This window comes from Mobula birostris, chromosome 3 (genome assembly GCF_030028105.1).
Source record: "Mobula birostris isolate sMobBir1 chromosome 3, sMobBir1.hap1, whole genome shotgun sequence".
Classification (NCBI taxonomy): domain Eukaryota; kingdom Metazoa; phylum Chordata; class Chondrichthyes; order Myliobatiformes; family Myliobatidae; genus Mobula; species Mobula birostris.
In genome coordinates, this window is record NC_092372.1 from 143,488,760 (window position 1) to 143,500,815 (window position 12,056).

The window sequence follows — 12,056 nt, forward strand, 5'->3', positions numbered from 1 at the left end:
AGACCGCAGCCTGTCTTCAAGCTCGCACCACAAGACCCCAGCGTCAAGCCTCAAGCTCGAGCCTCAAGAGCAATACCACAACCTCAACCCTCAAGCTCAAGCCTCAAGAACAAGACCCCAGCCTCGAGCCTCAAGACCAAGTCCCCAGCCTCGAGCTTCAAGCCTGAGCCTCAAGACCAAGACCCCAGCCTGTCTCCAAGCTCCAGCCTCAAGACCAAGACCCGAGCTTCAAGCCTCAAGCTTGAGCCTCAAGACCAAGACCCCAGACTCAAGCCTCAAGCTCGAGCCTCAAGAACAAGACCCCAGCCTCGAGCCTCAAGACCAAGTCCCCAGCCTCGAGCTTCAAGCTTGAGCCTCAAGACCGACCCCAGACTCAAGCCTCAAGCTCGAGCCTCAAGAACAAGACACCAGCCTCGAGCCTCAAGACCAAGACCCCAGCCTCGAGCCACAAGACCAATACACCAGCCTCGAGCCTCAAGTTCGAGCCTCAAGACCAAGACCCCAGCCTCAAGCCTCAAGCTCGAGCCGCAAGACCAAGACTCCAGCCTGTCTCCAAGCCCAAGCCTCAAGACCAAGACCCCAGCCTCGAGCCTCAAGTTTGAACCTCAAGACCAAGTCCCCAGCCTCGAGCCTCAAAACCAAGACCGCAGCCTGTCTTCAAGCTCGCACCACAAGACCCCAGCGTCAAGCCTCAAACTCGAGCCTCAAGAACAATACCACAATCTCGACCCTCAAGTCCAAGACCACAGCCTCGATCCTTACCAAGACCCTAGCCTCAAACCTCAAGCTGGAGCCTCAAGACCAATACCCTAGCCTGTCTTCAAGCTTGCACCTCAAGAACAAGACCTGAGCCTCGAGCCTCAAGCTCGATCCTCAAGACCAAGAACCCAGCCTCGAGTCCTAAGTCCAATTCCCCAGCCTCGAGCCTCAAGTCCAAGTCTCCAGCCTCGAGCCTCAAGTCCACGACCCCAGCCTCGAACCTCGTCCAAGACCTCAGCTTCGAGCCTCAAGAACAAGACCACAGAGTCAAGACCAAGACACCAGCCTCGAGCCTCAAGACCAAGACCCCAGCTTCAAGCCTCAGGCTCAAGCCTGAAGACCAAGACCCCAGCCTGTCTCCAAGCTTGAGTCTCAAGACCAAGAACCCAGCCTCGAGCCTCAACCTTGAGTCTCAAGACCCCAGACTCCAGCCTCAAGACCAAGACCCCAGCCTGTCTTCAAGCTCGAGCCTCAAGACCATGACCCCAGCCTCGAGCTTCAAGCTTGAGCCTCAAGACCAAACCCCAGCCTCGAGCCTCAAGACCAAGACCCCAGCCTCAAGGCTCAAGCTCGAGCCTCAAGACCAAGTTCCAAGCCTTGAGCCTCAAGCTCGAGTCTCAAGACCAAGACCCCAGCCTGTCTTCAAGCTCGCACCTCAAGAACAAGACTCCAGCCTCGAGCATTAAGCATGAGCCTAAAGACCAAGACCCAAGCCTCGTGCCTCAAGCTCGAGCCTCAAGTCCAAGACCCCAGCCTCGAGCCTCAAGTCCAAGACCCCAGCCTTGAACCTCAAGTCCAAGACCACAACCTCGATCCTTACCAAGACACCAGCCTCAAACCTCAAGCTGGAGCCTCAAGACCAAGACCCCAGCTTCAAGCCTCAAGCTTCAGCCTCAAGACCAAGACCCCAGACTCAAGCCTCAAGCTCGAGCCTCAAGACCAAGACCTCAGCCTCGTGCCTCAAGACCATGACCCCACTCTCGAGCTGCAAGCTTGAGCCTCTAGACCAAACCCCAGCCTCAAGCCTCAAGACCAAGACCCCAGCCTCAAGCCTCAAGCTTGAGCCTCAAGACCAAGACTCCAGACTCAAGCCTCAAGTTCGAGCCTCAAGACCAAGACTCCAGCGTCAAGCCTCAAGCTCGAGCCTCAAGAGCAAGACTCCAGCCTCGAGCCTCAAGAGCAAGACCCCAGCCTCGAGCCTCTAGACCAAGTCCCCAGCCTCGAGCCTCAAAACCAAGACCGCAACCTGTCTTCAAGCTCGCACCACAAGACCTCAGCGTCAAGCCTCAAGCTCGAGCCTCAAGAGCAATACCACAACCTCAACCCTCAAGCTCGAGCCTCAAGAACAAGACCCCAGCCTCGAACCTCGTCCAAGACCTCAGCTTCGAGCCTCAAGAACAAGACCACAGAGTCAAGACCAAGACACCAGCCTCGAGCCTCAAGACCAAGACCCCAGCTTCAAGCCTCAGGCTCAAGCCTGAAGACAAAGACCCCAGCCTGTCTCCAAGCTTGAGTCTCAAGACCAAGAACCCAGCCTCGAGCCTCAACGTTGAGTCTCAAGACCCCAGACTCCAGCCTCAAGACCAAGACCCCAGCCTGTCTTCAAGCTCGAGCCTCAAGACCATGACCCCAGATTCGAGCTTAAAGCTTGAGCCTCAAGACCAAACCCCAGCCTCGAGCCTCAAGACCAAGACCCCAGCCTCAAGGCTCAAGCTCGAGCCTCAAGACCAAGTTCCAAGCCTTGAGCCTCAAGCTCGAGCCTCAAGACCAAGACCCCAGCCTTCAGCCTCAAGCTCGAGCCGCAAGACCAAGACTCCAGCCTGTCTCCAAGCCCAAGCCTCAAGACCAAGACCCCAGCCTCGAGCCTCAAGTTCGAACCTCAAGACCAAGACCCCAGCCTCGAGCCTCTAGACCAAGTCCCCAGCCTCGAGCCTCAAAACCAAGACCGCAGCCTGTCTTCAAGCTCGCACCACAAGACCCCAGCGTCAAGCCTCAAACTCGAGCCTCAAGAACAATACCACAATCTCGACCCTCAAGTCCAAGACCACAGCCTCGATCCTTACCAAGACCCTAGCCTCAAACCTCAAGCTGGAGCCTCAAGACCAACACCCTAGCCTGTCTTCAAGCTTGCACCTCAAGAACAAGACCCCAGCCTATCTCCAAGCTTGAGTCTCAAGACCAAGAACCCAGCCTCGAGCCTCAACCTTGAGTCTCAAGACCCCAGACTCCAGCCTCAAGACCAAGACCCCAGCCTGTCTTCAAGCTCGAGCCTCAAGACCATGACCCCAGCCTCGAGCTTCAAGCTTGAGCCTCAAGACCAAACCCCAGCCTCGAGCCTCAAGACCAAGACCCCAGCCTCAAGGCTCAAGCTCGAGCCTCAAGACCAAGTTCCAAGCCTTGAGCCTCAAGCTCGAGCCTCAAGACCAAGACCCCAGCCTGTCTTCAAGCTCGCACCTCAAGAACAAGACTCCAGCCTCGAGCATTAAGCATGAGCCTCAAGACCAAGACCCAAGCCTCGTGCCTCAAGCTCGAGCCTCAAGTCCAAGACCCCAGCCTCGAGCCTCAAGTCCAAGACCCCAGCCTTGAACCTCAAGTCCAAGACCACAACCTCGATCCTTACCAAGACACCAGCCTCAAACCTCAAGCTGGAGCCTCAAGACCAAGACCCCAGCCTGTCTCCAAGCTGGAGCCTCAAGACCAAGACCCCAGCTTCTAGCCTCAAGCTTGAGCCTCAAGACCAAGACCCCAGACTCAAGCCTCAAGCTTGAGCCTCAAGACCAAGACACCAGACCCACGCCTCAAGTTCGAGCCTCAAGACCAACACTCCAGCGTCAAGCCTCAAGCTCGAGCCTCAAGAGCAAGACTCCAGCCTCGAACCTCAAGAGCAAGACCCCAGCCTCGAGCCTCTAGACCAAGTCCCCAGCCTCGAGCCTCAAAACCAAGACCGCAGCCTGTCTTCAAGCTCGCACCACAAGACCCCAGCGTCAAGCCTCAAGCTCGAGCCTCAAGAGCAATACCACAACCTCAACCCTCAAGCTCGAGCCTCAAGAACAAGACCCCAGCCTCGAGCCTCAAGACCAAGTCCCCAGCCTCGAGCTTCAAGCCTGAGCCTCAAGACCAAGACCCCAGCCTGTCTCCAAGCTCCAGCCTCAAGACCAAGACCCGAGCTTCAAGCCTCAAGCTTGAGCCTCAAGACCAAGACCCCAGACTCAAGCCTCAAGCTCGAGCCTCAAGAACAAGACCCCAGCCTCGAGCCTCAAGACCAAGTCCCCAGCCTCGAGCTTCAAGCTTGAGCCTCAAGACCGACCCCAGACTCAAGCCTCAAGCACGAGCCTCAAGAACAAGACACCAGCCTCGAGCCTCAACACCAAGACCCCAGCCTCGAGCCACAAGACCAATACACCAGCCTCGAGCCTCAAGTTCGAGCCTCAAGACCAAGACCCCAGCCTCAAGCCTCAAGCTCGAGCCGCAAGACCAAGACTCCAGCCTGTCTCCAAGCCCAAGCCTCAAGACCAAGACCCCAGCCTCGAGCCTCAAGTTTGAACCTCAAGACCAAGTCCCCAGCCTCGAGCCTCAAAACCAAGACCGCAGCCTGTCTTCAAGCTCGCACCACAAGACCCCAGCGTCAAGCCTCAAACTCGAGCCTCAAGAACAATACCACAATCTCGACCCTCAAGTCCAAGACCACAGCCTCGATCCTTACCAAGACCCTAGCCTCAAACCTCAAGCTGGAGCCTCAAGACCAATACCCTAGCCTGTCTTCAAGCTTGCACCTCAAGAACAAGACCCGAGCCTCGAGCCTCAAGCTCGATCCTCAAGACCAAGAACCCAGCCTCGAGTCCTAAGTCCAATTCCCCAGCCTCGAGCCTCAAGTCCAAGTCTCCAGCCTCGAGCCTCAAGTCCACGACCCCAGCCTCGAACCTCGTCCAAGACCTCAGCTTCGAGCCTCAAGAACAAGACCACAGAGTCAAGACCAAGACACCAGCCTCGAGCCTCAAGACCAAGACCCCAGCTTCAAGCCTCAGGCTCAAGCCTGAAGACCAAGACCCCAGCCTGTCTCCAAGCTTGAGTCTCAAGACCAAGAACCCAGCCTCGAGCCTCAACCTTGAGTCTCAAGACCCCAGACTCCAGCCTCAAGACCAAGACCCCAGCCTGTCTTCAAGCTCGAGCCTCAAGACCATGACCCCAGCCTCGAGCTTCAAGCTTGAGTCTCAAGACCAAACCCCAGCCTCGAGCCTCAAGACCAAGACCCCAGCCTCAAGGCTCAAGCTCGAGCCTCAAGACCAAGTTCCAAGCCTTGAGCCTCAAGCTCGAGTCTCAAGACCAAGACCCCAGCCTGTCTTCAAGCTCGCACCTCAAGAACAAGACTCCAGCCTCGAGCATTAAGCATGAGCCTCAAGACCAAGACCCAAGCCTCGTGCCTCAAGCTCGAGCCTCAAGTCCAAGACCCCAGCCTCGAGCCTCAAGTCCAAGACCCCAGCCTTGAACCTCAAGTCCAAGACCACAACCTCGATCCTTACCAAGACACCAGCCTCAAACCTCAAGCTGGAGCCTCAAGACCAAGACCCCAGCTTCAAGCCTCAAGCTTCAGCCTCAAGACCAAGACCCCAGACTCAAGCCTCAAGCTCGAGCCTCAAGACCAAGACCTCAGCCTCGTGCCTCAAGACCATGACCCCACTCTCGAGCTGCAAGCTTGAGCCTCTAGACCAAACCCCAGCCTCAAGCCTCAAGACCAAGACCCCAGCCTCAAGCCTCAAGCTTGAGCCTCAAGACCAAGACTCCAGACTCAAGCCTCAAGTTCGAGCCTCAAGACCAAGACTCCAGCGTCAAGCCTCAAGCTCGAGCCTCAAGAGCAAGACTCCAGCCTCGAGCCTCAAGAGCAAGACCCCAGCCTTGAGCCTCTAGACCAAGTCCCCAGCCTCGAGCCTCAAAACCAAGACCGCAACCTGTCTTCAAGCTCGCACCACAAGACCTCAGCGTCAAGCCTCAAGCTCGAGCCTCAAGAGCAATACCACAACCTCAACCCTCAAGCTCGAGCCTCAAGAACAAGACCCCAGCCTCGAACCTCGTCCAAGACCTCAGCTTCGAGCCTCAAGAACAAGACCACAGAGTCAAGACCAAGACACCAGCCTCGAGCCTCAAGACCAAGACCCCAGCTTCAAGCCTCAGGCTCAAGCCTGAAGACAAAGACCCCAGCCTGTCTCCAAGCTTGAGTCTCAAGACCAAGAACCCAGCCTCGAGCCTCAACGTTGAGTCTCAAGACCCCAGACTCCAGCCTCAAGACCAAGACCCCAGCCTGTCTTCAAGCTCGAGCCTCAAGACCATGACCCCAGATTTGAGCTTAAAGCTTGAGCCTCAAGACCAAACCCCAGCCTCGAGCCTCAAGACCAAGACCCCAGCCTCGAGCCTCAAGTTCGAACCTCAAGACCAAGACCCCAACCTCGAGCCTCTAGACCAAGTCCCCAGCCTCGAGCCTCAAAACCAAGACCGCAGCCTGTCTTCAAGCTCGCACCACAAGACCCCAGCGTCAAGCCTCAAACTCGAGCCTCAAGAACAATACCACAATCTCGACCCTCAAGTCCAAGACCACAGCCTCGATCCTTACCAAGACCCTAGCCTGAAACCTCAAGCTGGAGCCTCAAGACCAACACCCTAGCCTGTCTTCAAGCTTGCACCGCAAGAACAAGACCCCAGCCTGTCTCCAAGCTTGAGTCTCAAGACCAAGAACCCAGCCTCGAGCCTCAACCTTGAGTCTCAAGACCCCAGACTCCAGCCTCAAGACCAAGACCCCAGCCTGTCTTCAAGCTCGAGCCTCAAGACCATGACCCCAGCCTCGAGCTTCAAGCTTGAGCCTCAAGACCAAACCCCAGCCTCGAGCCTCAAGACCAAGACCCCAGCCTCAAGGCTCAAGCTCGAGCCTCAAGACCAAGTTCCAAGCCTTGAGCCTCAAGCTCGAGCCTCAAGACCAAGACCCCAGCCTGTCTTCAAGCTCGCACCTCAAGAACAAGACTCCAGCCTCGAGCATTAAGCATGAGCCTCAAGACCAAGACCCAAGCCTCGTGCCTCAAGCTCGAGCCTCAAGTCCAAGACCCCAGCCTCGAGCCTCAAGTCCAAGACCCCAGCCTTGAACCTCAAGTCCAAGACCACAACCTCGATCCTTACCAAGACACCAGCCTCAAACCTCAAGCTGGAGCCTCAAGACCAAGACCCCAGCCTGTCTCCAAGCTGGAGCCTCAAGACCAAGACCCCAGCTTCTAGCCTCAAGCTTGAGCCTCAAGAACAAGACCCCAGCCTCGAGCCTCAAGACCAAGTCCCCAGCCTCGAGCTTCAAGATTGAGCCTTCAGACCAAGACCCCAGACTCAAGCCTCAAGCTCGAGCCTCAAGAACAAGACCCCAGCCTTGAGCCTCAAGACCAAGTCCCCAGCCTCGAGCTTCAAGCTCGAGCCTCAAGACCAATACACCAGCCTCGAGCCTCAAGCTTGAGCCTCAAGACCAAGACCCCAGCCTCAAGCCTCAAGCTCGAGCCTCAAGACCAATACACCAGCCTCGAGCCTCAAGTTCGAGCCTCAAGACCAAGACCCCAGCCTCAAGCCTCAAGCTCGAGCCGCAAGACCAAGACTCCAGCCTGTCTCCAAGCCCAAGCCTCAAGACCAAGACCCCAGCCTCGAGCCTCAAGTTCGAACCTCAAGACCAAGACCCCAGCCTCGAGCCTCTAGACCAAGTCCCCAGCCTCGAGCCTCAAAACCAAGACCGCAGCCTGTCTTCAAGCTCGCACCACAAGACCCCAACGTCAAGCCTCAAACTCGAGCCTCAAGAACAATACCACAATCTCGACCCTCAAGTCCAAGACCACAGCCTCGATCCTTACCAAGACCCTAGCCTCAAACCTCAAGCTGGAGCCTCAAGACCAACACCCTAGCCTCGAGCCTCAAGCTCGATCCTCAAGACCAAGAACCCAGCCTCGAGTCCTAAGTCCAATTCTCCAGCCTCGAGCCACAAGTCCAAGTCTCCAGCCTCGAGCCTCAAGTCCACGACCACAGCCTCAAACCTCGTCCAAGACCTCAGCTTTGAGCCTCAAGAACAAGACCACAGACTCAAGACCAAGACACCAGCCTCGAGAATTAAGCTCGAGCCTCAAGACCAAGACCCCAGCCTGTCTCCAAGCTCGAGCTTCAAGATCAAGACTCCAGCCTGTCTCCAAGCTCGAGCCAGCAGGCCAAGACCCCAGCCTCGAGTCTCAAGCTCGAGCCTCCACACCAAGATCCCAGCATCGAGCATCAAGACCAAGACCCCAGCCACGAGCCTCAAGCTTGAGCCACAGACCAAGACCCCAGACTCAAGCCTCAAGCTCGACCCTCAAGACCAAGACCCCAGCCTCGAGCCTCAAGACCATGACCCCAGCCTCGAGCTTCAAGCTTGAGCCTCAAGACCAAACCCCAGCCTCGTGCCTCAAGTCCAAGACCCCAGCCTCAAGTCTCAAGTCCAAGACCCCAGTCTCAAGGCTCAAACTTGAGCCTCAAGACCAAGTCCTCAGCCCCGAGCCTCAAGCTCGAGCCTCAAGACCAAGACCCCAGACTGTCTTCAAGATCGCACCTCAAGAACAAGACTCCAGCCTTGAGCATCAAGCTCGAGCCTCAAGTCCAAGACCCCAGCCTCGAGCCTCAAGTCCAAGACCACAGCCTCAATCCTTACCAAGACCCCAGCCTCAAACCTCAAGCTGGAGCCTCAAGACCAAGACCCTAGCCTGTCTTCAAGCTTGGACCTCGAGCAAGACCCCAGACTCGAGCCTCAAGCTCGAGCCTCATGACCAAGACCCCAGACTCGAGCCTCAAGCTCGAGCCTCAAGACCAAGACCCCAGCCTTGAGCCTCAACACCAAGACCCCAGCCTCGAGCCACAAGACCAAGACCTCAGCCTCAAGCCTTAAGCTCGAGCCTCAAGACCAAGACCCCAGCCTGTCTCCAAGCTTGAACCTCAAGATCAAGACTCCAGCCTGTCTCCAAGCTCGAGTCACAAGACCAAGACCCCAGCCTCGAGCCTCAAGCTCGAGCCTCCACACCAAGATCCCAGCATCGAGCATCAAGACCAAGACCCCAGCCACGAGCCTCAAGCTTGAGCCTCAAGTCCAAGACCCCAGCCTCGAGCCTCAACACCAAGATCCCAGCCTTGAACCACAAGACCAAGACCCCAGCCACGAGCCTCAAGTTCGAGCCTCCACACCAAGATCCCAGCATCGAGCATCAAGACCAAGACCCCAGCCACGAGCCTCAAGCTTGAGCCACAAGACCAAGACCCCAGCCTCGAGCCTCAAGAGCAAGACCACAATCTCGACCCTCAAGCTCGAGCCTCAAGACCACGACCCCAGCCTCGAGCCTCAAGACCAAGACCCCAGCCTCAAGGCTCAAGCTCGAGCCTCAAGACCAAGTTCCAAGCCTTGAGCCTCAAGCTCGAGCTTCAAGACCAAGACCCCAGCCTGTCTTCAAGCTCGCACCTCAAGAACAAGACTCCAGCCTCGAGCATCAAGCACGAGCCTCAAGACCAAGACCCCAGCCTCGAGCCTCAAGTCCAAGACCCCAGCCTTGAACCTCAAGTCCAAGACCACAGCCTCGATTCTTACCAAGACACCAGCCTCAAACCTCAAGCTGGAGCCTCAAGACTAAGACCCCAGCTTCAACCCTCAAGACCAAGACCCCAGACTCAAGCCTCAAGCTTGAGCCTCAAGACCAAGACCTCAGCCTCGTGCCTCAAGACCATGACCCCAGCCTCGAGCATCAAGCTTGAGCCTCAAGACCAAACCCCAGCCTCGAGCCTCAAGACCAAGACCCCAGCCTCGAGCCTCAAGACCAACACTCCAGCGTCAAGCCTCAAGCTCGAGCCTCAAGAGCAAGACTCCAGCCTCGAGCCTCAAGAACAAGACCCCAGCCTCGAGCCTCTAGACCAAGTCCCCAGCCTCGAGCCTCAAAACCAAGACCGCAGCCTGTCTTCAAGCTCGCACCACAAGACCCCAGCGTCAAGCCTCAAGCTCGAGCCTCAAGAGCAATACCACAATCTCGACCCTCAAGCTCGAGCCTCAAGAACAAGACCCCAGTCTCGAGCTTCAAGACCAAGTACCCAGCCTCGAGCTTCAAGCTTGAGCCTCAAGACCAAGACCCCAGCCTGTCTCCAAGCTGGAGCCTCAAGACCAAGACCACAGCTTCAAGCCTCAAGCTTGAGCCTCAAGACCAAGACCCCAGACTCAAGCCTCAAGCTCGAGCCTCAAGACCAAGACCTCAGCCTCGTGCCTCAAGACCATGACCCCAGCCTCGAGCTTCAAGCTTGAGCCTCAAGACCAAACCCCAGCCTCGAGCCTCAAGACCAAGACACCAGCCTCGAGCCACAAGACCAAGACCCCAGCGTCAAGCCTCAAGCTCGAGCCTCAAGACCAAGACCCCAGCCTCATGCCTCAAGACCATGACCCCAGCCTCGAGCTTCAAGCTTGAGCCTCAAGACCAAACCCCAGCCTCGAGCCTCAAGACCAAGACCCCAGCCTCAAGGCTCAAGCTCGAGCCTCAAGAGCAAGTTCCAAGCCTTGAGCCTCAAGCTCGAGCCTCAAGACCAAGACCCCAGCCTGTCTTCAAGCTCGCACCTCAAGAACAAGACTCCAGCCTCGAGCATCAAGCACGAGCCTCAAGACCAAGACCCAAGCCTCGTGCCTCAAGCTCGAGCCTCAAGTCCAAGACCCCAGCCTCGAGCCTCAAGTCCAAGACCCCAGCCTTGAACCTCAAGTCCAAGACCATAGCCTCGATCCGTACCAAGACCCTAGCCTCAAACCTCAAGCTGGAGCCTCAAGACCAACACCCTAGGTTGTCTTCAAGCTTGCACCTCAAGAACAAGACCCCAGCCTCGAGCCTCAAGCTCGATCCTCAAGACCAAGAACCCAGCCTCGAGTCCTAAGTCCAATTTCCCAGCCTCGAGCCTCAAGTCCAAGTCTCCAGCCTCGAGCCTCAAGTCCACAACCCCAGCCTCGAACCTCGTCCAAGACCTCAGCTTCGAGCCTCAAGAACAAGACCACAGACTCAAGACCAGGATACCAGCCTTGAGAAATAAGCTCGAGCCTCAAGACTAAGACCCCAGCCTGTCTCCAAGCTCGAGCTTCAAGATCAAAACTCCAGCCTGTCTCCAAGCTCGAGCCTCCACACCAAGATCCCAGCATCGAGCATCAAGACCAAGACCCCAGCCACGAGCCTCAAGCTTGAGCCACAGACCAAGACCCCAGACTCAAGCCTCAAGCTCGAGCCTCAAGACCAAGACCCCAGCCTCGAGCCTCAAGACCATGACCCCAGCCTCGAGCTTCAAGCTTGAGCCTCAAGACCAAACCACAGCCTCGTGCCTCAAGTCCAAGACCCCAGCCTCAAGGCTCAAACTTGAGCCTCAAGACCAAGTCCCCAGCCTCGAGTTTCAAGACCAAAGACCCAGCCTCGAGCTTCAAGCTTGAGCCTCAATACCAAGACCCCAGCCTGTCTCCAAGCTGGAGCCTCAAGACCAAGACCCCAGCTTCAAGCCTCAAGCTTGAGCCTCAAGACCAAGACCCCAGACTCAAGCCTCAAGCTCGAGCCTCAAGACCAAGATCTCAGCCTCGTGCCTCAAGACCATGACCCCAGCCTCGAGCTTCAAGCTTGAGCCTCAAGACCAAACCCCAGCCTCGAGCCTCAAGACCAAGACACCAGCCTCGTGCATCAAGACCATGACCCCAGCCTCGAGCTTCAAGCTTGAGCCTCAAGACCAAACCCCAGCCTCGAGCCTCAAGACCAAGACACCAGCCTCGAGCCTCAAGACCAAGACCCCAGCGTCAAGCCTCAAGCTCGAGCCTCAAGACCAAGACCCCAGCCTCGTGCCTCAAGACCATGACCCCAGCCTCGAGCTTCAAGCTTGACCCTCAAGACCAAACCCCAACCTCGAGCCTCAAGACCAAGACCCCAGCCTCAAGGCTCAAGCTCGAGCCTCAAGACCAAGTTCCAAGCCTTGAGCCTCAAGCTCGAGCCTCAAGACCAAGACCCCAGCCTGTCTTCAAGCTCGCACCTCAAGAACAAGACTCCAGCCTCGAGCATCAAGCACGAGCCTCAAGACCAAGACCCAAGCCTCGTGCCTCAAGCTCGAGCCTCAAGTCCAAGACCCCAGCCTCGAGCCTCAAGTCCAAGACCCCAGCCTTGAACCTCAAGTCCAAGACCATAGCCTCGATCCTTACCAAGACCCTAGCCTCAAACCTCAAGCTGGAGTCTCAAGACCAACACCCTAGCCTGTCTTCAAGCTTGCACCTC